The sequence below is a fragment of the Tamandua tetradactyla genome, chromosome 9, assembly GCF_023851605.1.
Source record: "Tamandua tetradactyla isolate mTamTet1 chromosome 9, mTamTet1.pri, whole genome shotgun sequence".
NCBI classification, from domain to species: domain Eukaryota; kingdom Metazoa; phylum Chordata; class Mammalia; order Pilosa; family Myrmecophagidae; genus Tamandua; species Tamandua tetradactyla.
In genome coordinates, this window is record NC_135335.1 from 25,778,704 (window position 1) to 25,801,418 (window position 22,715).

The window sequence follows — 22,715 nt, forward strand, 5'->3', positions numbered from 1 at the left end:
TAAGTTTCTGAAAAATAAACTTAATAAGTAAAATTTTATATGGCCCTACATATTTTTAGGGTTTTTAGAAACACTGTTGGTGGGGGTTTGCCTTATTGCAGCAGTTTGCAATATCTGGCTGAAGCTTCCATAAGAGTAACCTCCAGAATAACCTCTCAAAATGATATGAAATCTCTTAGCCATTGAAACTCTATTTCTTTTCCTCCTTTTTGTCAGTTTATCCATGATGTCAGGGCCAGTTTCATCCTTGGTGCTTATGTCTCCCAGCGTTAGGGCCAGTTATGCTTTGTGATTTCAGGGCCCTTTATGTTTTATGATGCTAGTGCCAGGCTTATTCTTCTGGAAATTATGTCCCATGTTGAGGGGAAGTTCAGAGTTTGGCTTAGAAAGTGACCATATTTCAGTGACAGCAAAGATTTTCTGGAGATGGCTCCTAGGCACTAACTCTAAGTAAGTTTAGTTTATTATTATAGAAATAAGTTTTATAAGCCTCATAATTGGGGTCTTGCCTACTTGGGGAATTCCTAATAGTTTTATTTTTCCCAGTTCCTCAAGGGAATTTACAGATACTTTTTATTTTCTGCCTTAAATATTCTGAAATGCAGAATATAGAATATTAACTTGTATAAAATATTAAAATTTTGTTCCTTATTTCAGGTTGCATGTTAAATAAAATTGAATTATGTTGTTTAATTCACTAGACAGATTAAATTAGATAGTGCACATTTTAGACAAGATAAACACTTTCTATCTTACATAATAGTTAAAACTTTAAAATATAGATACTAGTATTTTTTACCTTTTATATTGATTTACCTTGTTTAACTAGATTAATTTCATCACAACTTTAATTGGAGTTTGATCTCTTCTAGTTTTTTAACCATTGCTGTAAGGACCCATGCTAATATTTAGAGCTGGGGACTTAAATTTGGGTTTTAGATGTTTCTGTGTAATATCTGTGTCTGTGCAACTTTAAAGCTCCAGGGAATTATTGGGCTATACAAAGAGTAAAACATTCCAGAATTTAAAGACAACTGTCAAAGCTTACAATCTGAGTTTCAATTTTTATAAGTATATTTAAATGAAGCTTTTTCAGAAACAAAAGCCTGAGACAGTTGTTTTATATCAAAAAATCACAGAAGAGGTCTTGCCCTATCACCGCTTTCACATTTACCAGAGTTATACCATTTAACAGATAAAATATATATATTTGTTCAATCTTTCTTTTAAAGTTGAGCACACACACTTTCAGAGAAGTATTAGAGCAAAGCAGTGCAACTGATAATCTGGCTGTCTCTATGATCTACAGCTTCCTCAAAACAACTAAAACCATGATTAACAACACTATACCATTGTTTAACATCATACAGATTAGCATCAGGATATAACATTGACAGTGAGAATATTGTCCAATGTTTAGGAATTTATATAATGTCTAAATATATAAATATTTACTTATTTAAATTTAATTAGTAACAAGATAGAAAATTCCTTTTAACAATTGTGATATTTACCATATCCCTTTTATACAATAAGTTGAGTTATTTTAGCATCTTACTTATACAAAGTGAAAAAAGAAATTATTTGTAAAGGTTTTCCCCTAACAGTGAGAAAACTTGTCTTCTGAAATAAAGGATAATGTTAACATAAACATTAATAAGGATTTTATTCTGATGCAAAATATTCTTGACACAGTACTTGGATACTTAAGAAAAATTATTTTTTAAAATACTTCATATTAAAAGCATATTAACCATCCATATTAATAGAACATAGAGAATTTAACTTCAGTTTTATATGAATATTCAGCTTGATACAAAAGTTTTCCTTTTTTGAAATATACAAAAAATAGACATACTAAGTTTTGGTTAGTACTGATTATGACAGAAGGTATTTTAATAAATTCCTTCTTTATACTTTTCTACAATTATTTAGAATTTATAATAAAAAATGACATTAACAAATAAAATATCTTTCTTTAATTTTTTATTTTCTGTATTCATTCACTTATAGTTTTTATTTATCTAGACTGAATATAATTAGATATAAATTTGATAATAAATTTAAATAGCTTTTGAACTTGCATATTTTTTAATAGCAGTATTCATGAAAGGGAAAGAGAGAGAGGTATTACAAAATAATGAAGGAAGGGAATAAATTTATGCTTGAGCTTAGAACATAATCAGGTATCTATATACTTCATATTTAGAACACATAAATGATTATAATATATTTAAAATTTCTCAGTTCAATTTAGCTTAAATGCTATTTTCTTATTTAAAAGTCTTGCATCTATCATTTCTATGAGGATTTAGATTATTTTTTATCTCTCTGTTTTTTAAATTCTTCAAGCATTTTTATCCCTTTATTGTGATTGTTTTATACCATGCTCTGGTTCAAGTATATTTTAATTAGAATATAAACTTCTTTAAACCAAGAATTAGTTTTTTTCTATTTATGACAGCATTTATTAACAGAAATGTTCTGATTGATATAAATAAATCTAGTATAAATTCAGTTTCTTTCACATACTGAGGTAAAAATGTCCAAGTAATCAACAGCCAGATTCTTTGAAATTTAATAAAGTTATTTAAAAATCCATTTTTAAATAAGCTTCATCATTTACTATTAATATTAATAATTAAAATTATTAACACAACAGCTAATAAACATGCATTAAATACTTAACAAACCAAATATATTAGCTAATAATTAAACAGATGTGAAACACTTATCACTCTAATTTAAGAGTGATTGGAGGATTCCTTAGCATTAAGGGAGTTTTATGAAGGGTAGAAGGCTTGGAAGTATTTTTATGAAGGAGATGAAGTGATAAAGTAGCACAGAGAAGACTGAGATTTTTTTAATTAATTTTTAATTTTTTAAAAATATACAACAAACACAAACATTCTTAACTTATGGTCATTCTGTTCTACATATATAATCAGTAATTTACAATATCATCATATAGTTGCATATTCATCATGATCATTTTTTAGAACATTGTATCAATTCAGAAAAAGAAATAATAAGACAAAAGAAAAAATCCATGCATACCATACCTTTCTATCCCTTTCATTGATCACTAACCTTTCTATCTAAATTTATTTTAACATTTGTTCCCATTATTTATTTTTATTCTGTATGTTTTACTCATCTGTTTATAAGGTAGATAAAAGGAGCATCAGACCCAAGGTTTTCACAATCACACAGTCACATTGTGAAAGCTATATCATTATCCGATCATCTTCAAGAAACATGGCTACTGGAACACAGCTCTACATTTTCAGGCAGTTCCCTTCAGCCTCTTCATTACATCTTGACTAACAAGGTGGTATCTATTTAATGCATAAGAACAACCTCCAGGATAACCTCTCAACTCTGTTTGGAATCCGTCAGCCATTGACACATTATTCTGTCTCATTTCACTCTTCCCCCTTTTGGTTGAGAATGTTTTCTCAATCCTTTGATGCTGAGTCTCAGCTCATTGTAAGATTTCTGTCCCACATTGCCAGGAAGGTCCACACCCCTGGGAGTCATGTTCCACATAGACAGGGGGAGAGCAATAAGTTTGCTCGCTGTGTTGAGTGGAGAGAGAGAGGCCACATCTGAGCAACAAAAGAGGCTCTCTTGGGGATGACTCTTAGGCCTAATTTTAAGTAGGCTTGATCTATCCTTTGTGGGGTTAACTTGGGGTTTCATAACAAACCCCAAGATTGGGGACTCATTTTATTGCTCTGGTTGTCTGCACTGCTTGTGAGAATATCAAGAATTGAGAGTATGAGGCTGCAGATCATTTTGCCATTGCACTGAATGAAATTAATAATTTTAGTGAGGGGTTTGATGATCGACAGTGCCATCCTGTGGCCAACATTTTTGTTGCTCTAAAGGATATTGTGGCCAAGCCAGATTGCAGAAAAATAAATTTCTCTGGTTTTTTTTTTTTATTGGAGTCTAAATTTCAATTAAAATGAAGGGGTTGCTACATACTAGTGATTTTGCTTGAAAGAGGCTTATGGAGATCTGTTCATGGAGACTTATATTTTGCTCCCTTTGTAGCTAATGGTTACCAGCTCCAATGAAGGTTTACAGTCTTCCTGGGGACTTTTATCTAGGGATGTGCTGACTCTTGTTGGAGATCTGTGCATAGGTGGCTTATGGACATCTGCTCATGGAGACTTATGTTTATTGGATCCCTTCAAGGCTAATGGTTATTAGCTTCTTTGGTGGCCTATGGGCAGGTATAGGTTTAAGTGAAAATGCCTACATCCTTGATCCAATAACAACAAAAAAGCAGGCATCCCTGGTTTGTTGTCAGGGACCAGGAGAGTATATGCAGTATTTCCCTCAAGGCATTCTCCAGGTTACTTTGAGTGCTGTATGGGGAAAAATGCCCTTGGAGCTGGTGATTTTTGTCTGAGATCAGATTTTTTGGCCAGGTATGCTAAGGTGGGCTAAGGTGTCACTGGGATGTTGGGCAAAACTCTCAAGGGGAGGATCTGGGCAGGAAGGCATCACTTACCTAAGGTTGAATTAGTTATAAGTGTTTGAGTGCCGTGGAGGTGAACTGGCATAATGTTTTGATGGTCTGAGCTGGTGAAGTAAAGCCATCAATTGCATGGAACCCTGACAACTGTGCTGGTTCAGGGAGCATAGTGACTGGGAGGCTGTTCTCATCGCCCTGAGGGGCCAGAAACTCAAATCTCAGTCTAACCTCCATTCTGGGGTTTCAGGACCATTATATTAAAAGATTCTGCACAAGACAGTGAGGCAAAACATATCAGTGTTATTGAGGGGATAAAGTAGGGAGAGAGCAGTGGGAGAGCAGGCAGGTGAGAGCCAGTGAAACTTGCCAGCAAAAGGAAAGAAAAATGGCTCTGGTTCTTTGTTCTGGGAGCTGTGTTTTAAAGGTAAAGTGACACCAGGAGGGGAGGGTGACTATTAGGTGGTATGTTGTCCCTTGATTGGATGGGGGCTTGTTGATTTATGGTTTGATCGATTACTGAGGTATTGATGCATTATTCTCCTTTGATGTGCAGCTGCATGTATCAGGCAGGGTGAGACACTGGTAGGGGAGGGTGCTATCAGCAGAAGCAGATTATGACCATATTTCTCATTGTTTGGGATGTCTTCATTCACCTAGAGGATACAACACCAGCTAGTATGGCAATTGGTTCATATCTGGATCCTTGGACCTGCCAAAGTCACTGAGGAAGGGGACTGAGCATGCTCTGCATCAAGAATTCCTTTTGTTCTTAGAATTCTTTTCCTGAGAACTAACATATATCATCAAACATTTCAAGATTTTGTTGTCAAAAAAGTGAATATCTGTATAATTATATTTTGACTTTATTTCCTTAGTCATGAGTGAGAATACTTGAAATGTTTATAGGTCACTTGTTTGTGAGTGATTTGTTTTCCTGTGAACTGCCTCTTGAAAACATCACATATTTTATATCTATTTCTAGTTGATCAAAAAGCACTTAGACTTCCAAATGTCATCTGGAATTTTTCTAAATAGTGTCTTTATTCTTTCAATTTTGTAAGTAGTGTCTCTTTGAATATAGATTTCTTTTAATAGGCCATCAAATTTATTCATTTTGTTTCAAAGCTTCTGATAATTGCAACTTGCCTGTTGAGAAATATCAAAATCAATATGATCAGAAATTTAAAAAAAAACTATCTTCTTTTGTTATAGTAGTTGTATGTTTTCAGTCATTTTTTCCTGTACCATACTAAAGTATCAAAATAGGATTAACAATTAAAATTAAGTATCAGTGTGTGAGAAGGAGCCAAACATGATGAATTGTATTCTTTTACATGAATGATTTTCTATTCCAATCATTGTTGGAGAATCACCTCCATAGATACTTTAATAGTTTTACTAAGACATTTAGTACTTTGCAGGCTTCTTTCTGGTTATTAACCATTTGATTTATCTGTTGCCTCCCAGTCAACTTTCTTTTCTCTCCTTTTCCCCCCACTGATACTGCATTCTTACTTATTAAAGTTTTGTTTTCAGTATCTACAGCTTCCTCTTTATTAATAGTATCTCACCCTTTTCACTCAGACCAAAAGGCAAAATCAATACTGACACAGTAATAAAAAGGAATAAAAAGTTAAATAATGTTTTGTCCTGATATAATGAAGAACCCAGACATGTTATAACTCAAAATCAAGTCAACAACTCAAATTTATATGGACTAGATGCATGTTGAGATGACTTGCAAATGGAGCAAAGCAGGTTTTTCCACCATGGGGAAGGAAGACAATTAAAGCTCTAACAGATAGGGCAAAATTGCCTACAAACTACATAGGAGGGAAAATAGCTGACACCCAAAGAATAGTCTAGAATCTGATCAGCAGAAAGGTGTGCCATATAAGGGGGTGCATAAGTTTAATTGGAAATATTTTTTCTATATTACTTATAACAGTTTTGCTCTTTTGGAGCATGTACAGATAAATACAAATGAATATATATATTAATTTTCCCTTTTGAAAAGAATAAGAACCACTTTGCCCCTCTCTTCCTTAGAAAATTTTAAAAACTTGTCATTTTAAATCCTCTTTCTGTACTTTTGAGATATATGTATATCACTTCAAAAGCTAAATAATATTTTTGCCAATTTTAAAACCCAGAAACTTCTTGATCACAATGACTTGAGTGCCAATTCTTTGAAATGTAAACCATGAAAGAAGTTAGCACCCTTATCTCCCTTTTCCATGGAGTTTAATTTTGATGTCTTGTTTCAAGTTGTAACTAGCTACCTGCCATAGAGATATGAGAGGTTTATTTCTTTGAATAAAAACAATTTATAAACACAAGGACCTGTCCATCCAAGTTTCAGGGAAATTTATCAGGAATGTTGGGCAATGAATGGTGTTGTCAAAGTAAGCTTTCTTATTTGAGGTCTAGTTATTATTTATCTTTTGAATATGGATGTGATAGGCTGGATGTGATTAGCCATCTAAAAAATGAATATCTGATAATTATGCTTTCTATGCAATTTCCCTAGCAGATTGCCTGTGATGTACTACATTCTGGTTTAAAGCTTGTTCAATAATACAAAAGTATTTCTTTCTCTTCTACCTTTGTGTTATCAGACAAAGGTAGTGGACTCTTTACCTGATGCACTCAATGGGCAATTCCTGAGACACTGGGGTTTCAAAGACAGAAAGAGCTTATTATTAGGCATGAAGTAGGAGAGCAGTTGGCATATCACCCCAAAAGATGTATCCCTGAGTTTAGGGCATTCAAGGTTTTATGGATTTGAGCAAGGGGAGATGAGCTCATTACAATTTCCAACAGCAATTTCTAAGTGGGTAAGGAGGCAGTGTTATTATTATCATTTCAAAAGGAGAACTTAGAAAGGAAGGGAGACTGGTTTTCATTTCAATACTAAAGGTGTAAACTTAAAGGAAAGGAAATAGTTAACTTTCAAATAGCAAAATCTAGCCAACACAATTTACAAATGCAAGGGGCTGGAGCTAGTTAATGACTGACTTCAAAATCGTCATTAGCATTAGCATTTGGGCCTTTACCCTGTAAGTTGTATTAAGAAAATGACCAGAAAAAGGAAATAACTTCTCTGACAATCACAAAGGCACAAGATAAGGGCTTTTACAATCATTCAGATACCAGGGCAGCTGAATTATAGTTTAAGGATTTCAGGTATCCACCTTCTGTCTACTCCAATATACCAGAAAGCAAAAAGGAAAATCTATATAATGATTCAGTGATCAAAATCATCCTTAAAGTCTAGTTTCTCAGTTATATCTGTGAACAGGTTTTCTGGGTTGGGAAAAGATTTTTTTTTTTTAGTTAAATTTCCCTAACAGTTGCTTCATATATAGCAATCATGCTTAGGAGTTTACCTGTATTTAGTCATTGAATACTTAAGAAATATAATAATGTGAGTGATGTTATCATATTTATTTTTGTAAATTAAAACTTTAATGTACCAAGGTTTTTTGTTTGTTTTTGTTTTGTTTTTTTCATCATCAATCACCATGGCCTAGGGGGTGTGAAAAACAATAATCAGCTAGACCCAAGTGCCATGTCTCCCTGTAACTAGAGAGACAGGATGTTGTGATTGGAAGCTCTGTCAAACCACATGGAATCACCAAATAAAAGTCTGATGGATAAGCAAAACTGATGTTACCACTTCCCTAGACTGTGTGGTCATCTAACAAACAAGGACACTTGGAATATTTCCTTGGAATAAGGAAATCTGGAATTTTTCTAAATTTAAAGGTCTTGGGATTTTCTTTTAAGGGGAAAGACACAGAGACTTAAATATCCAGTCACTGGGGGAGTGGGGATTTGACTGATGATATTTTGGTGATAGCATCCTGAACACTAATATTTTACACATACGACTTACATTAAGCTTTGACCAGGTCTTGTCTTAGTATAATGCTGTGCCCTCAAAAATTAAAAAGAATGATAGTATTTCTCCAACTAGGCAAATGTTAGGTTTTTTTTAATCCAGACTAATGCCTCCCTCTTCCCATCAATGACACTTTCGACTGAATCTTGTAAATATTCCTCAATATGGAAATTTGTAAATGTGAAAAAAATTGGCCATAAATGCATTTTCTACCATCCTTAGTCAATGAAATATCTAACTTGATAGTTGTCAAGCTATTTTTATTATTGCCACCTAAAGGAGCTGATTTTTTCAGTCACAGCACTTCAATAATTTAAATAGAACCAACTTCAGGTACATACATACACATTTATAAAATTCAAACAATTTAACTGAATGATACATTTAAATGTATCACATTCTTAAAAAATCCCCCCAAACTGACTCAATATATGAAAAAGTTAGTTTGACAAATTACAGACCACAGTGAAATAGTAAGGGTAATTACTTTGCATTTACTAGTAAGACAACAGTCTGTGGACTTTTATGAAAAGACTTCTAGACAATGTTAGAACAAAGATTGTTTTTAAAAAGTACAAATGATCTCAAAAATATGACTGTACAGATAACAATTTCTTTGACCCTCTAAGTACCCCAGTTTTTACTTTAAAATGCTAAGCATGAGCTTAGTGCTTAGAATTCTACCTCTAAATGTCTAAATGTGAGGCAAGATCATGATTATGCTAGATAAGATTGAAAAAGGAATTCAAAAATCCACTAACACTATTCTTTAGAAAATCCAAGTACAGAAAAACCAGGAAATATTATAAATCAGGAATAATTAAAACACAAAGTACCTCTGCCATCTCACTGCATCATAAACCAAATAGTATGAAAGTGTCAGAGATAAGACTTATATAGGACAACAAACCTTAAATCAATAATTGTTAGTTCTTCTCAAGGTAATAGGATAAACTTGCAAACCATGATGTCAAACAAATAAGAGATTTCTCTAGGGAATTACTGTATATTGGGGTGAGGGTTGCTTTGTTTTAATTTGACCTACAGTGCCACAGTGATGGAAGTTTTAAGATGTTTATTAATAAGGCAACACCTTCCTGGACTAAGATACCTATGTCACCTGTACAGAGTTTACATTAAAAACAAAACTCACATAGACCATGTGGAAAACTAGTCATAGGCTTCCTGTTGTATTTTCACAGATATCAACACTAAGCTTTGATTAAAACACTGGACATCTCATAAAGCAGTCTCCATAGTTACTTCATCCTTCATTCTCTCATGTTCATGGAAGTGATGGTTCTCAGACCCAGCAATGATGTACACTTAAAAAATTTCTGGAAGAACTGAGGAAAATATTGGTAAGACCAAAAAAGAAAGCTTTGAAATGTGTAAATGGAAAAGACAAACTAAGCTGCCAAGAAATTCCTAAAAGTAAAACTGTGAGGACTAGTTATTTGCAGTGTCTATATGAATTCTTGTAAAATAATGCTTTTTTAAAAAGGCAAATGTGCCTATACCCAAAAGGTATGACATTCTCATCAAGGCATTGATGCTTTAATGTCTAAAACCCTGTATATTGACATGAGAATAAACTTGTAAGCAACTCCAGAAACTAATTTCCTGTACTTGGATTTAAAAAGAATAGAAGGTAGAAATGTGCCTTTTTAACCTACAGTAAAATCTGAAGCACAGATACCTCATTATCTCCCATTAGTGACTAAAATTAAGAGTTGATATTTAAAATATAAATTTGCAAAAAGTGAAGTATCACTGTTGGCTTAAACACGACTAAAATAGAATGTATTGGACTTAGAGTTCAAAAAGTAATGTTTTATATTATGTATATAATATAAATTACTTTGTACATAAATTAAAGTACTTTCAGTAATACACCATTTTGTTTGAGGAGGTAAAAATAGTATATGTAGCTGTTGCATGAAAGACAATGTGATATTTGTGACCACTTAACTTATGGGCTTGGATTTGCAGACAACACAGACTTCAGTGGTATAACAAAAATAATTTATTAGGAAAATAATTAAAAGGTTGTTAAAAAATAACACATAGTTGCATCACCAGGCAGGATAGCACCAACACCTGAAACAAAGATCCTCCTTTCCTCTCAGATAAGATTTCTTCCCTCTTCCCCTCCTACTCCTTCTTTTTCTTCCCTCTAACTGCTTGCATACAGTTTATATGGTATCTTTACACAATCGTGACCAAATTCCAATGGCCTTACATGACCGGGCCCAGCTTGGTTCTCTGGGAACTGGCTAGGGGTGGAGAGGAGTTTCCTGGGACCTAGATAATTTTATCAAAGTACATCTCCTTCTGGGGGCCAGTCATCACAGCTGGAGTGCACTTCAACAAGTTACGTTGACAATGGCAACATCACTTGAGCAGAACAGACTCTACCAATTCACCTTTCCCTTACAGTACCATAGTTCTTCCCTATTCCCAGCACTCTTGATTCAAATTACCATACAATTCCAATAAAATGCATTTAATTTCCCCTTTCCAGCACACTAAGGTTATTTGAATGGCAATAGTTTTCTGTATATAATTTACACTATTGGCAGTTCACTTTAATGTCACCACTAAAAGGTGGAAATAATAAAATACAGGGCTTACACTGTTATAAATTATTTATATTTTGACTTACTTTAAGTAACTCTTAAGCAAAATCAGTGACAAAGAGTAAAGTTCACATCTGTAACAATTGAAAATACAGTGTACAAACCATTAAGACCAAACAATGCTACTGGTAGAATTATCTGCAAACCACATAGCAGGCACAGCCATTCAGTTCCTAATGAGAGTTAGAAACTCCTTCTGAGTCTTCAGTTTTTCCCAGAACACACCCAACATCATGCTGGTCCAAGTTTTGCTGTACATTTTCAGTACTCTTTGCATTATCATACACATGTGTATTGATTGAACCACCATACCAAGTCCAGCAGGTTTCAAGTCTTCTGCAATTGCTACAGCAATTTGTTTTGTAACATGCTCTTGAGCTTGCAATCTTCTATTATAGATTTCTACAATTCTTGCAATCTTGCTAAGGCCAAGGATTGGTTTGCTAAGAAGATAACTAATATGGATCTTTCCAACAAATGGATGATATTCCAATTGTGAAAACATATCTATGTCTTTCACAATCACCATCTTATCATGATCTTCCTCAAATACAGTATGTAAGAATACTTGAGACGGTTTTCTGGTAGCCCTTGTTGAAGAACTGTATGGCCTTGCCTTGCCTCCAGGGCATGTGAGCAGCATTGGCCACTGGGGATCCTCACCTGATGAGCACAGGAGCTATGAGTAGGTGGCCATCAGGTTAGGGAGGTTCAGATTTTATCCCTTTTGCCACTGGACCTCTGGCCCTTCCAGCCATCCTTGGGCTGGGCACTCTTGGTCTCAAGCCATGATGGCTTCTCCATTGACCAGCTCAGCCCAGGCCCCATGGCTCCCACTAGGGGAGCCCTTTACTGCACCAGGGACCCTGAGGCTTCTTTGTCATTGCTCCCACTGTGTCCTTCTGCCTGAGAGGGACACTGAAGCCCTTCTGCAATTACAATTGAACTTCCCCTGTGACCATGAGTAAAGGACTGTTTTGGATTCAGCCTGGGAAACAAACCCAGCAGAGTGCAGCAGTGGGCTCAAGAAGTCTTTTACATTTTGTGTAAAATAGTCTTTTTTTGTTGTTGTTAAAATGGAAAGTAATTTTCTCTGTACACCAAATAGATTGCAAGCACTGTCATGATAAATGTGTAGGAATATGTAGAGCAACCTAAAACAATTCAGGTTAAATGAAGTTAAATGTCTATAAATGTTATGGCAATATAATCCAAAGAAGAATTTTTTCTTCAGTTAAGTTAATTATATGTTTCAGTAAAATAAAGGTGATAACGGATTAAAGCAAAAGTTAGCTTGTGTTAATTTTCTTTAAAGATAAATTTTCAGCTGTATTAATCTTTGCCAGTTAAATGTTGTGAATAAAATTTTCAAATAAATGCAAAAAGAGAGAAAGGAATTGCTTGCCATTTTTGTTTGAATAGTCTAAACACTGCAGACAAACTATTAAGACAACTGATCTGGGACATAGTGTAGAACTGAATACGAGTCTCAAGTTGTGCTAAATGTTCATCAATATTCCAGCATATTTTTTTCCATGATGTGGTCTAATGCCAAACTAGATCCCAATTTATTAAAGAAACACATGGAATACTGTCCCTTTTTTGTTTTTTTTTTAAAGGTCAGGTATACTTCCATATACAAAGGCTGGTTTTCTGAGGAGCAGTTTACAGGAAGTAGTCTGGGGTGAGCCAGGTAACATGAGGCTTTCTACAGCAAGGTACTGTTTCAAAATGAAGGAAGGAATATTCTAGAGTGCCATCTAATTCCACGATAGTAATCTGATTACCACATGGTAATGATAATTTAATGCACTGAAATAGTAACCACACTCTGATCATGACACCAATCACATTCTGCCATTAAAAGTTGACAAGCATGAGAAACCAGTGTGAGATCATTGACATGGTTAAATGTCTCAGAAATGTCTTGTTCAAATGTGTGGTCAGCACCACATGAAAAAATACCCCACCCACCAGATTATCTTGGTCTGACCATAACAAATCGCACATTAGGCTATCACATAGAACTTCTTATAAACCAACGATGGCTCTTACATGATCAATTATATCTATGGATGGAGAGAGGTCACCATAGAGGCAGAATATCTATTCATCTACTCAAGCTGCAAGTAGAAAACAATCAAACACATCTGAGAAATATTTCCAAACATTAACATTTTCATACATTCGTAGACATATTAATCTTAAAAGCCATATATTGAGTAATTTGTTGGCATTTGTTGTTTCCTCTCAATATTGTAATGCATTCTGTGTAAAGCACTTTTAATGGCACCAAAAGAGTCTCAGTCTCCACTGAATAATAATCTTTGTAAACATAGTCACCCATGGGTGGATAGTTGGAGATTCTTGTGTCTGGAAGATAGTATGAAACTCTGTCAAAATTATGTAAGATATTTTTTGGAAATTACTACAAAAGTAGTTTGTGGTTAAAACCTTCAGGAAGACAAAATTATTCCAAGAAGTAAATTAGAGAAAGAAGAGTTGTGAGCCAAGGAAATAATGAGAAGAATTATAGATAATGACGCAGTCAGTTGAGGCAAAAGTCTCCTTGACAGAAATCAAAAGGACATGACTGAGGGGCAGACAGAAAGTCATCCTGAGTGAGGAAAATTTCCATATATCCATTATGTAATACAATCTATAAAAAGCAAGCTGCAGAATGCTCAATAGATTGTATTTGATAATTCCAAGGACAAAGGTAAAATTAGTTTTAGGAGGATGTTAGAAAATAAAATCACAGATTTCTAGGCTTAAACAGTGAATAGGAGTGGGCAGCAGTGATTCCTGGAGCCTGCCTCTGCAAAAAAAAAAAAAAAAAAAACCTCTGCAGCCTCTACTACTGCCAGTTCTTAAGAAAAAAAGAAAGACTTTAGGGCAATGTGATGGTGGCTCAGTAGGCAGCATTCTCACCTGCAGTGCCCAAGACCTGGGTTTGATTCCTGGTGCCTGCCCATGCAAAAAAAGGTGGAATTATTATGTCTACTCTATAAGAAGATTGTCTGAGAAGGGAAGGAAGCTGTGAAGCAGTATAAAATTGGGGATGTGGGGAGGATGGTGATGTCACAATTTGTGTTTTCTTAAGGATTGGGGCAGAAAATAAACAAAACATGTTTCTACATTTCCATGGGAAACAGTCAGTAAAGAACATTGAGGTTCTCTGTGGGTATAATTGATGGAGTAGAAGAGAGATAATAAGATCAATAATACATGGAGAATAAAATAAAATATTGATGGATATGATCCAATAACTGCTTAAATTGAATCACAGAAAATAAATCAATTAAAGCATTTAAATCACAATAAGAGGGAAAATGCTAGTAGGTATCTCTAAACCAAACAAAGCTCCCATCAATCAGGGAAAATATTAACTCCCTCTTTCCCCAAAACATAAATTCTATGAAGGTAGAGTCTTACTGACTCCTTGTCTTCAGTGGCTGGTGGCCACTAAATTTTCATGAATTACTTTTCCTTTTTGCATGGGCAGGCACTGGAAATTGAACACAGGTTTCCTGCATGGCAGGTGAGAATTCTGCTACTGAACCACCATCACACCATCCTCTCATTAATTACTTTTGAATGTATGAATAAAGCAATGAAGAAATATGCAAAACCTTGATTGACATTTGAGTATGTGTAACCACTGGTGCAAAGTATCTAGAAGACAGAGAATGACTTAGAAGTGGGAGGAAAAGAGCTATGTCACTAATGATGCAGGAAACAAAAAGGAGCAATGCCCTTGTGGAAATTGGCCTTATGTAGTATGAGGGACACTACCGGTATTGTAATGGAAGGAAAGAATGAGCAGATGACTACAGAGAAATACAATAAAATCCATCATCCAAGGAGGGCTTATTTGTCTCAGTACTTTAAGTGCCATATTTAGATCATTTTATTGAACCTAAAAAGAAATGTATGAAGGGTATAGGGCTCATGACAAACACTGACTTCACCTGCCAGTATCCACTTCCAATCACATGATGAGTGAAGACAGAGACTGACTTAGATGTGCTCATTGCTGCCATAAACCCTGATATTCACTGCTAATACTAGTAGAATAAAAAGCAAGGGCAACTGATTTTTTGTGATAGGTATTTGACTTTTTTTCCAAGATAAAGTTGAGAACTTCTGCAAATACTGACCCATCATAATAACTACTGTGCTATCTCTTCATTCATTTACCACTTGTTTTTAGTGTATGACACCCATAAACACAGATACTATTACAACTGTAACAAAAAAATCAATACTCATTCTCACATACTCATAATTACCCTCTCCAACTGAAATATTCTTTATGAGAAGGAATCTAAACACATAGACACTTGAACCTATTAAATAATATTGCTTTGATTCAAGCTCCAAATGCTGGGTTTGGGTACTATGTTAACGTGAATTGCCCAGTAAAAATACAAAGAGCCATGAGAACTATGACATCTATTGAATGATTGGGCTCCTTGTCTACTTATTCAATAAGAGAAGTATGGGCTGAAGAATGTATCTTTCCTCTTGGAGGCAGTAGAGTGTTTGGCAAATACATCTAGTCAGAACAAGAGAGCAGAGTTCTAGTTAAGAATATTTTAACTTATTATTTTTATAACTTTAAAGATAGGAAATCACTTTTAATCCCCACTTTTCCCATCTACATAAAGTATGCTTCTATCAGGCAGATTCTTATAGATGATCAAGTCAAAACAGGATTAATTAAGAGGTGCACAATGGTTACCTGAATCTCTAGAGAGTCATGCTCAGGTGGGTGTTGTGACTAACTAACTGACCCTAAAGGGATCCCCATTGATCTGCAACTCTCAATGTCCACACTTTTGCATGCTCCTCTCATTTTGAGGGTACAGGTGGGACCTACATTTTGTTTCTAATCAATAGAATATGGCCAAAGTGATAAGATACCCTTCCCATGATTAAATTTTAAATGGTAAAGATGAAGGTCTTTTGCAAATGTAATTAAAATGCCTAAATCCATTGACTTTGAGATAGTGAAGAGGTTGAACTGGGTGGCCCTAACTTAATCATGTAAAGGCACTAAGAAGAGGACCAGGCTTTCCCTGAGCTCAGTCTAATTCCCACTGGCTTTGAAAAAGCAAGCTTTCATCAGTTCCATCACCACAAGAAAATGATTCTTTGAATAAGCAAACTGAGCTGGAAGTATAGTCTTCTCTAGTTAAGCTTACATGTGAACATGCAACCCAGCCAATACCTTGATTGCAGCCAATGAATTCCTATCCAGAGAACACATCTACATCATACCCAGTCCTGGCACATGGAGACAGTGACATAATAAATGTACATGATGCTTTAAGTCATGCTTTAAATTTGTGGTAATTTGTTACACAATAAAAGTCTAATAAATTGTCTTTGTAAGACCAGTAGCTGATAAGTATCAGTGACTGGTATAAGGTCACACATGCCCTAAATGTGTGAGAATAGAGTCAAAGGAATAAATACTATTAGCTCAAGTTCCTTTCTTATTGCCATATGAAGGGATTTTCCATTGATCATATCAAGAGACCTGGGGAACACTTTCATTGGGACCATATAGTGTCAAAAGTACATCTCAATAGCAAACAGTATATTGTGTACAGATCACATCATTTATCCCTCAGAACCCTCTTTTATGCCTTGCCTGATCAAAAGTACATGTCCCCATACTGGAAGTTCTGGCTACAGCAATTAAGCAAGAAAAAGAAATAAAAGGCATCCAAGTTGGAAAGAAGAAATACAACTTTCACTGTTTGCAGAGTACATGATTCTATATTTAGAAAATCCAAAAAAAATCTGTAATGAAACTACTAGAGCTATAAACTAAGTACAGCAATGTTTCAGGATCCAAGATAAACATTTAAAAATCAGTAGTACTCTTTACAATAAGTAATGAGCAATCTGATGAAGAAATCAAGAAAAAAATGCATTTACAATAGCAGCAAGAAAGAATGGAATATTTAGGAATTAATTTATCCAAAGACATTGTTGGGGACCAGAGGCTAACCTAAGATGGCGATTAAGCCAACATGGCTACCCTGGCTGATGCAATAGCACCTACATATTACAACAAGGTTCTTCACGGAAATAGGTTCCTGCCAAGAGTCTGTCCTGCCCCTTTTTCCCCTGGCAACAAGTGCCACCAATCATCTAACCAACCCTTCCTGCCGGCACGAACTCCCTCCTATCATAATGCTCCACATAACCTACTTCCCTCCCCAAGTCGGTATATATACACCCGGCTTGCTTAACAAAATTTGCAGCTTGATCAGAATCCTGTCTTGCTGTTCTTCTTGTGTCTCTCTGTCCCATAGCCATTCTGCCCTCAGCAGGTGGTGGACCCCATTGACTGTCCTGCAGGTTGGGACAAGACGTAAAAGACTTATATACAGAAATCTGAAAAACATTGCTAAAAGACATCAAGGAAGACTTAAATAAGCAGAAGGACATACCATGTTCATGGATTAGGATACTAAATATAGTTAAGATGTCAATTCCACACAAACTGATTTACAAATTCAATACCAATTACAATTCCAACAACTTATTTTACAGAAATAGAAAATTGAATAACCAAATTTATTTGGATGAGCAGGGTGCCTGAATACCTAAAAATATCTTAAGAAAGAAAAATGGAGTGGGAGGTTTCAGACTACTTCACTTTAAATCTATTACATGGTTAAAATGGTCAAAACAGCATGGTACTGGGAAAAAAAGATAGGTAAACTGACCGATAGAATTTAATTGAATGTTCAAAAATAGACCCTCTCCTCTAAAGAAAAATGTTTTTGATAAGGTGGTCAGGTTGACTTAGTTTATTTCAGAGCAGACTTTTCAACAAATGGTGCTTGGAGAACTGGATATCCATATACAAAAGAATGAAAGAGGACCCCTATCTCACACCTTAGACAAAAATTAATTCAAAGTGGAATAAAGGCCTAAATATTAGAGCTAAGAGCAAAAGCTTTTAGGAAAAAATGCAGGGAAATATCCTAAAGACCTTGTGGTTTCTCAGACTGTAAACCCAAAGCACAAGCATTGGAAGAAGAAATAAATAAATGGAATCTCCTCAAAATTAAATACCTTTGCATGTCAAAGTACTTTGTCAGGAGAGTAAAAATGTAGTTTACACAATGAGAGACAATACTTGGATACTGCATATCAAAAAAGTATTTAATATTCAGAATATATAAAGAGATCCTGCAACTAAACAATAAAAAGACAACCCAATCAAAAATAGGCAAAAAATATGGATAGACACTTTTCCAAAGAGGATATACAAATGGCTCAAAAACATATGAAAAGAGGCTCAACTTCACTAGCAATTAGGGAAATGAAATCAATATCACAATGAGATATCTTCTCACACTTACCTTAATGACCGCTATCTACAATGGCCATTATCTACAAGTGAAAAACTACAAGTTCTGGAAAGGAGTGAAGAAATAGATACATTTATTCACTGTTGGTGGAAATTTAGAATGTGCAGTCACTCTAGAAGACAGTTTTGTGGTTCCTCAGGAAGCTAAGTATAGAAGTGCTCTATGATCTAGTATTCTCATTACTAGGTATATGCACAAAATAACTGAAATCAAGGATATGAATGAACATTTTCAATTTATAATGACACTATTGACAAATTCCAAAAAATTGAAACAGCACAAATATTCATCAAGAGATGAGTGGATAAACAAATTGTAGTACATATGATGGAATATTATGTAGCTGTAAGACAGAATGAAATAATGATACATGTAACAACATGGATGAAAGTTGAGGACATTATGTTCAGTGAAATAAGCCAGAAACAAAAGGACAAATGCTGTACAGTCTCAATATCAACTAACTATAATGAGCAATTTTTGAGAGTTAAAGTTGGGAATACATGTCGTTAGGAGATAGAAAGAGGGTAAAAATTAGGCATATGATGCAGAAGGAGTATAGAAAGTCCAACAGGATTGAGTGTAAAGATTCAAAAATGGAAAGCACAATAATGTATAATGGTAGCACAATACTGAAAGTAAAATGAACAATGCTGAGTGTGAGCATGGTTGAAATTGGTATGCTAGTGGCATGTATGAAATCAGAAAGTAAAATAGAAGATAAAAACTGGGACTGTGTAACTCACTGAAACCTAGAGTGGACAATGATGGTGATTAAATATACAATTATGAGGAAGTTTTTTACATAAGGGAGAACAAATGAACGTCACCATTGTAAGGTGGTAAAAATGGCTGTTTTATGACAAAAATAAAATAATGCAAGCTAGGGTCTATAGTTAATGGCAACATTGCAATATTCTTTTATTAATTGCAATGAAGACAATATACCAAAACTAAATGTCAAAAATTGGGGATATTGGGGGAATATGAGTTTCTTATTGTTGCTGTGTTTTTTCCTTTTTTTTCACTTCATTCTTTGGGGAAGAAATGGAAATGTACTCATATAGATTGTGATAGTGAATTCATAACTATGTGACCATCCTGAGAGTTGCTGATTGTATAATTAGAATGGATAGTATGATGTGTGCATAAAACTGTGTAAAATATAAATAGAAAAATAATACAGATCCTAGAGAAGATTTGGAGAGAATGATATACCTTTTCCCTGTTGGTAGGGAAGTAGAAATTTGCAGACCCCCTGGAAGGCAATGTGGTAGTTCCATAGGTGGCTAAGTGTAGGGTTGCCACATTTCTTGAAACCCTGTTATTAAGTAGGGCCACTAATAGATAATTGTTGTCTTGTGTTTACAGTGGCATTATCCATGATTTGCAATGAATGGAGGTGATCTAAAGGTACGTTGACTGAAGAATGGAAGGGGAAATTGTGATGTATTCCTACAATGGAATATTGAGCTGCTGCAGGAAGGAATGAAGTCATGAAACATGGAAAAGGGTGAATTAAACTTGAAGGCATTATGTTGAGTAAAATAAACCAGAAATGAAAGGATAAATATTGTATGATCTCACTAATATAAATTAATTATAACAAGCAAACCCTGAGAATTGAGTTGGAGTACATAGGTTCTCAGGGATTAAAAAATGGGCAGAGATTGGGCTATTGGTGATTAAGCAGTAAAGAATGGCTCAATAAGGTTTATTGTAAAGGTTTCTAGATTATAAGCTCTCATAGCAGTCATATCTACTTCTGAGTTTTATCTGTTATTTCTAAATTCCAAGATGCTGTGTGTTTTGTATATAACCTGATAAAGCCCTGGAATCTTGGGTATATTTGTGACACCTGTAACTCAGAGTTAGAGTTCTGCAGCTCTGAAAGTCAATATTACGCTGTACAATAATTGCTAAAGAAGGTGAAAAAGAGATCAGACTTTGATTAGAGAAATGAATGAAATGGACCTAGTTAGGATAAAGATAAATCAGAACATAGATAAAAAATGATTAAATTTAAGACCAAAAAGCTTTTAGTGGAAAATGTAGGGAAATATCTTAAAGATCTTGTGGTAGGAGGTGGTTTCCCAGATTGTGTACCCAAAGCATAAACATTGAAAGAAAAAATAAATAAATGGATCTCCTCAAAATTGAATACCTTCGCATGCCAAAGTACTTTGTCAGGATTGTAAAATCTCAATTTCTGAGTGAGACCAAAAGAAGAGAGTTTATTTGTTACAAAGTTTAAGTTTTCTTTAGTATGCTGTCCAATTTAAGTTGTCTGATCAGTTTATTTAAGCAATTTAATTACAGGAACCTAGACCAAGGAATGAGATTCTGTTATTCTGTTTAGGCTCATGTTATACCCCAATATATTCCAAAGTATTTTCTGCATAAGTTAAAAATGTATTTGCAAAGTCACCTTGAGGGACTAGGGGAAAATGTGGAAATATTAAATTTCTCCACCTCAGGAATCCTTGATACCCTTTCAAGAATTACTGACTCCAAATTTAATAAGCCAAGCCCTCAAACTTAAGGTTTGCCCTTGTAAAACTTGTTTCTCCAATGGAGAAGCTAAACCTACCTATAATTATGCCCAAGTGTCACCTACAGGGAACCTCTTTTGCTGCTCAGATGTGACCTTTCTCTAAGCCAACTCTGAAAATTCTCACTGACCTCCCCCTCCCCTATATGTGGTACATGACTCCAAGGGGCTTAAGTCTTCCTGACAATGTGAGACATGACTCCTAGAAGTGAGCCTAACCCTGGCATTGTGAGATTGAGAATGCCTTCTTGGCCAACAGAGAGAAGAGAAATGAAGCAAATTAACATTCAGTGGCTATGAGATTCTAAGTGGAGTTGAAAGGTCATTTTAGAGGTTACTCTCCTGTAAACTCTGTAGATGTTGCAAATGGACACAGTATGCAAGACCCAACCAACAGTATTCCAGAAAACCCTAAATAATACCCAGGGACCTATCTAAGATGCTATAAAATTTTTCTTATCAAATTTACTTTTCTTAAAACTTAAGGATTCCATATAGTTCTTATGCCAGACAAGCCCTGAAATCCATAAATACCATTTTCTCCAAGAATATCAACCAGATTACTTCCTCAACCTCATAAAGTCAACACTGCTTTCCAGCACAAAAATATCAAAATGCTCATTGTCCAGATATCCCCCAAGATTGAAAGAATCATCAAATGAGAGGGAAGAGGTGTACCTGAGAAATTAGGATGTATCAAGTAATATGACTCTAACTCATTATATACTTTCTTCTTTTTAGTTTCTAGTGTGTTAGAGTAGCTGGAAGAAAATACCTAAAATTGTTGAACTGTCATCAAGTAGTCTTGATCTTTGATGTGATTGCACAATTTATTGTTTTTATCTTGTGACACTGTGAAAGTAAAATCCTTGCAATATCACTTCATTACCCAATGTATGAATAGATGGGTAGTAAAATAAAGATAAAAATGTACATGTCTCCAACATGGTAGAATCATGCATAGTTTCATGAGCTACAGTATCCCCATAATTTAGTGAAATATTGCAATCATATTCCCAACCATAATGTAAAACATTGATCAGCACTGGCATGCTTTGTAAAAGTGAGATGTATAGGGGAAAGAGAAAAAATGAAGAAATAATGAAACAAAGTAATATAAATAAATCTTACCTACTTGCCACCTCTGACTGGTGATATGGTCTAAGGTGCTACCTATACCTTTCATCTTTACAGCCATAAAATTTTTCTTTATCTTCTGTAACAACTCCCTTGGTGCTATTATTCCAAAGCCTCATTTCTACAAGACTAGAGTCCTCATGGTCTTCTCTTTACTTGATTGCTGATACATGCCATTGAGCAAAATCACTGGGTATTGAGTATGAGGTGCCCCAGTGAAGCCACCAAGTTCTACATATGACCACTGCATAGAAGCAACCCCACTTCCCCTTAAAATTGGAATCAATCTCCCCATCCAATACAGTGATCACTTTAATCACCTCTGAGTTTAGTAGAAAGAAGAAGCCAAGTAACCAGGAATTAATCTCAGCTTTTAGTTTTACAGAATATGAATGCTTTCCCTAGTGAAATAATTCCTCTCAAGGACATTAGAACTTCAGTACTCCCTGAAATCAAAATATATTTGTTGGAATCACAAACTTCACAATGTACAAGAATGAATAGGTTTACCCCCAACTCAAACCTAGACCTTAACACTCTGGTCAACATCACATGTTTGCCATTGGTTTAAAGAGCATGCTACATCAAGGAAAACAGCACC

At 34.9% G+C, this 22,715-nt stretch overlaps 1 long non-coding RNA gene and 1 pseudogene across 1 annotated transcript; one reads left to right on the forward strand and one right to left on the reverse strand.

Annotated features, from left to right (window-relative positions):
- The first annotated feature begins 357 nt into the window (after nucleotides 1-357).
- Nucleotides 358-19,976, forward strand: LOC143646848 (uncharacterized). Its single transcript, XR_013157667.1, has 3 exons — nucleotides 358-450; nucleotides 9,593-9,751; nucleotides 19,798-19,976. It is a non-coding gene; the product is annotated as an uncharacterized LOC143646848 (long non-coding RNA).
- Nucleotides 11,196-11,857, reverse strand: LOC143646319 (GTP cyclohydrolase 1 pseudogene; annotated as a pseudogene).
- Nucleotides 19,977-22,715: the final 2,739 nt, after the last annotated feature.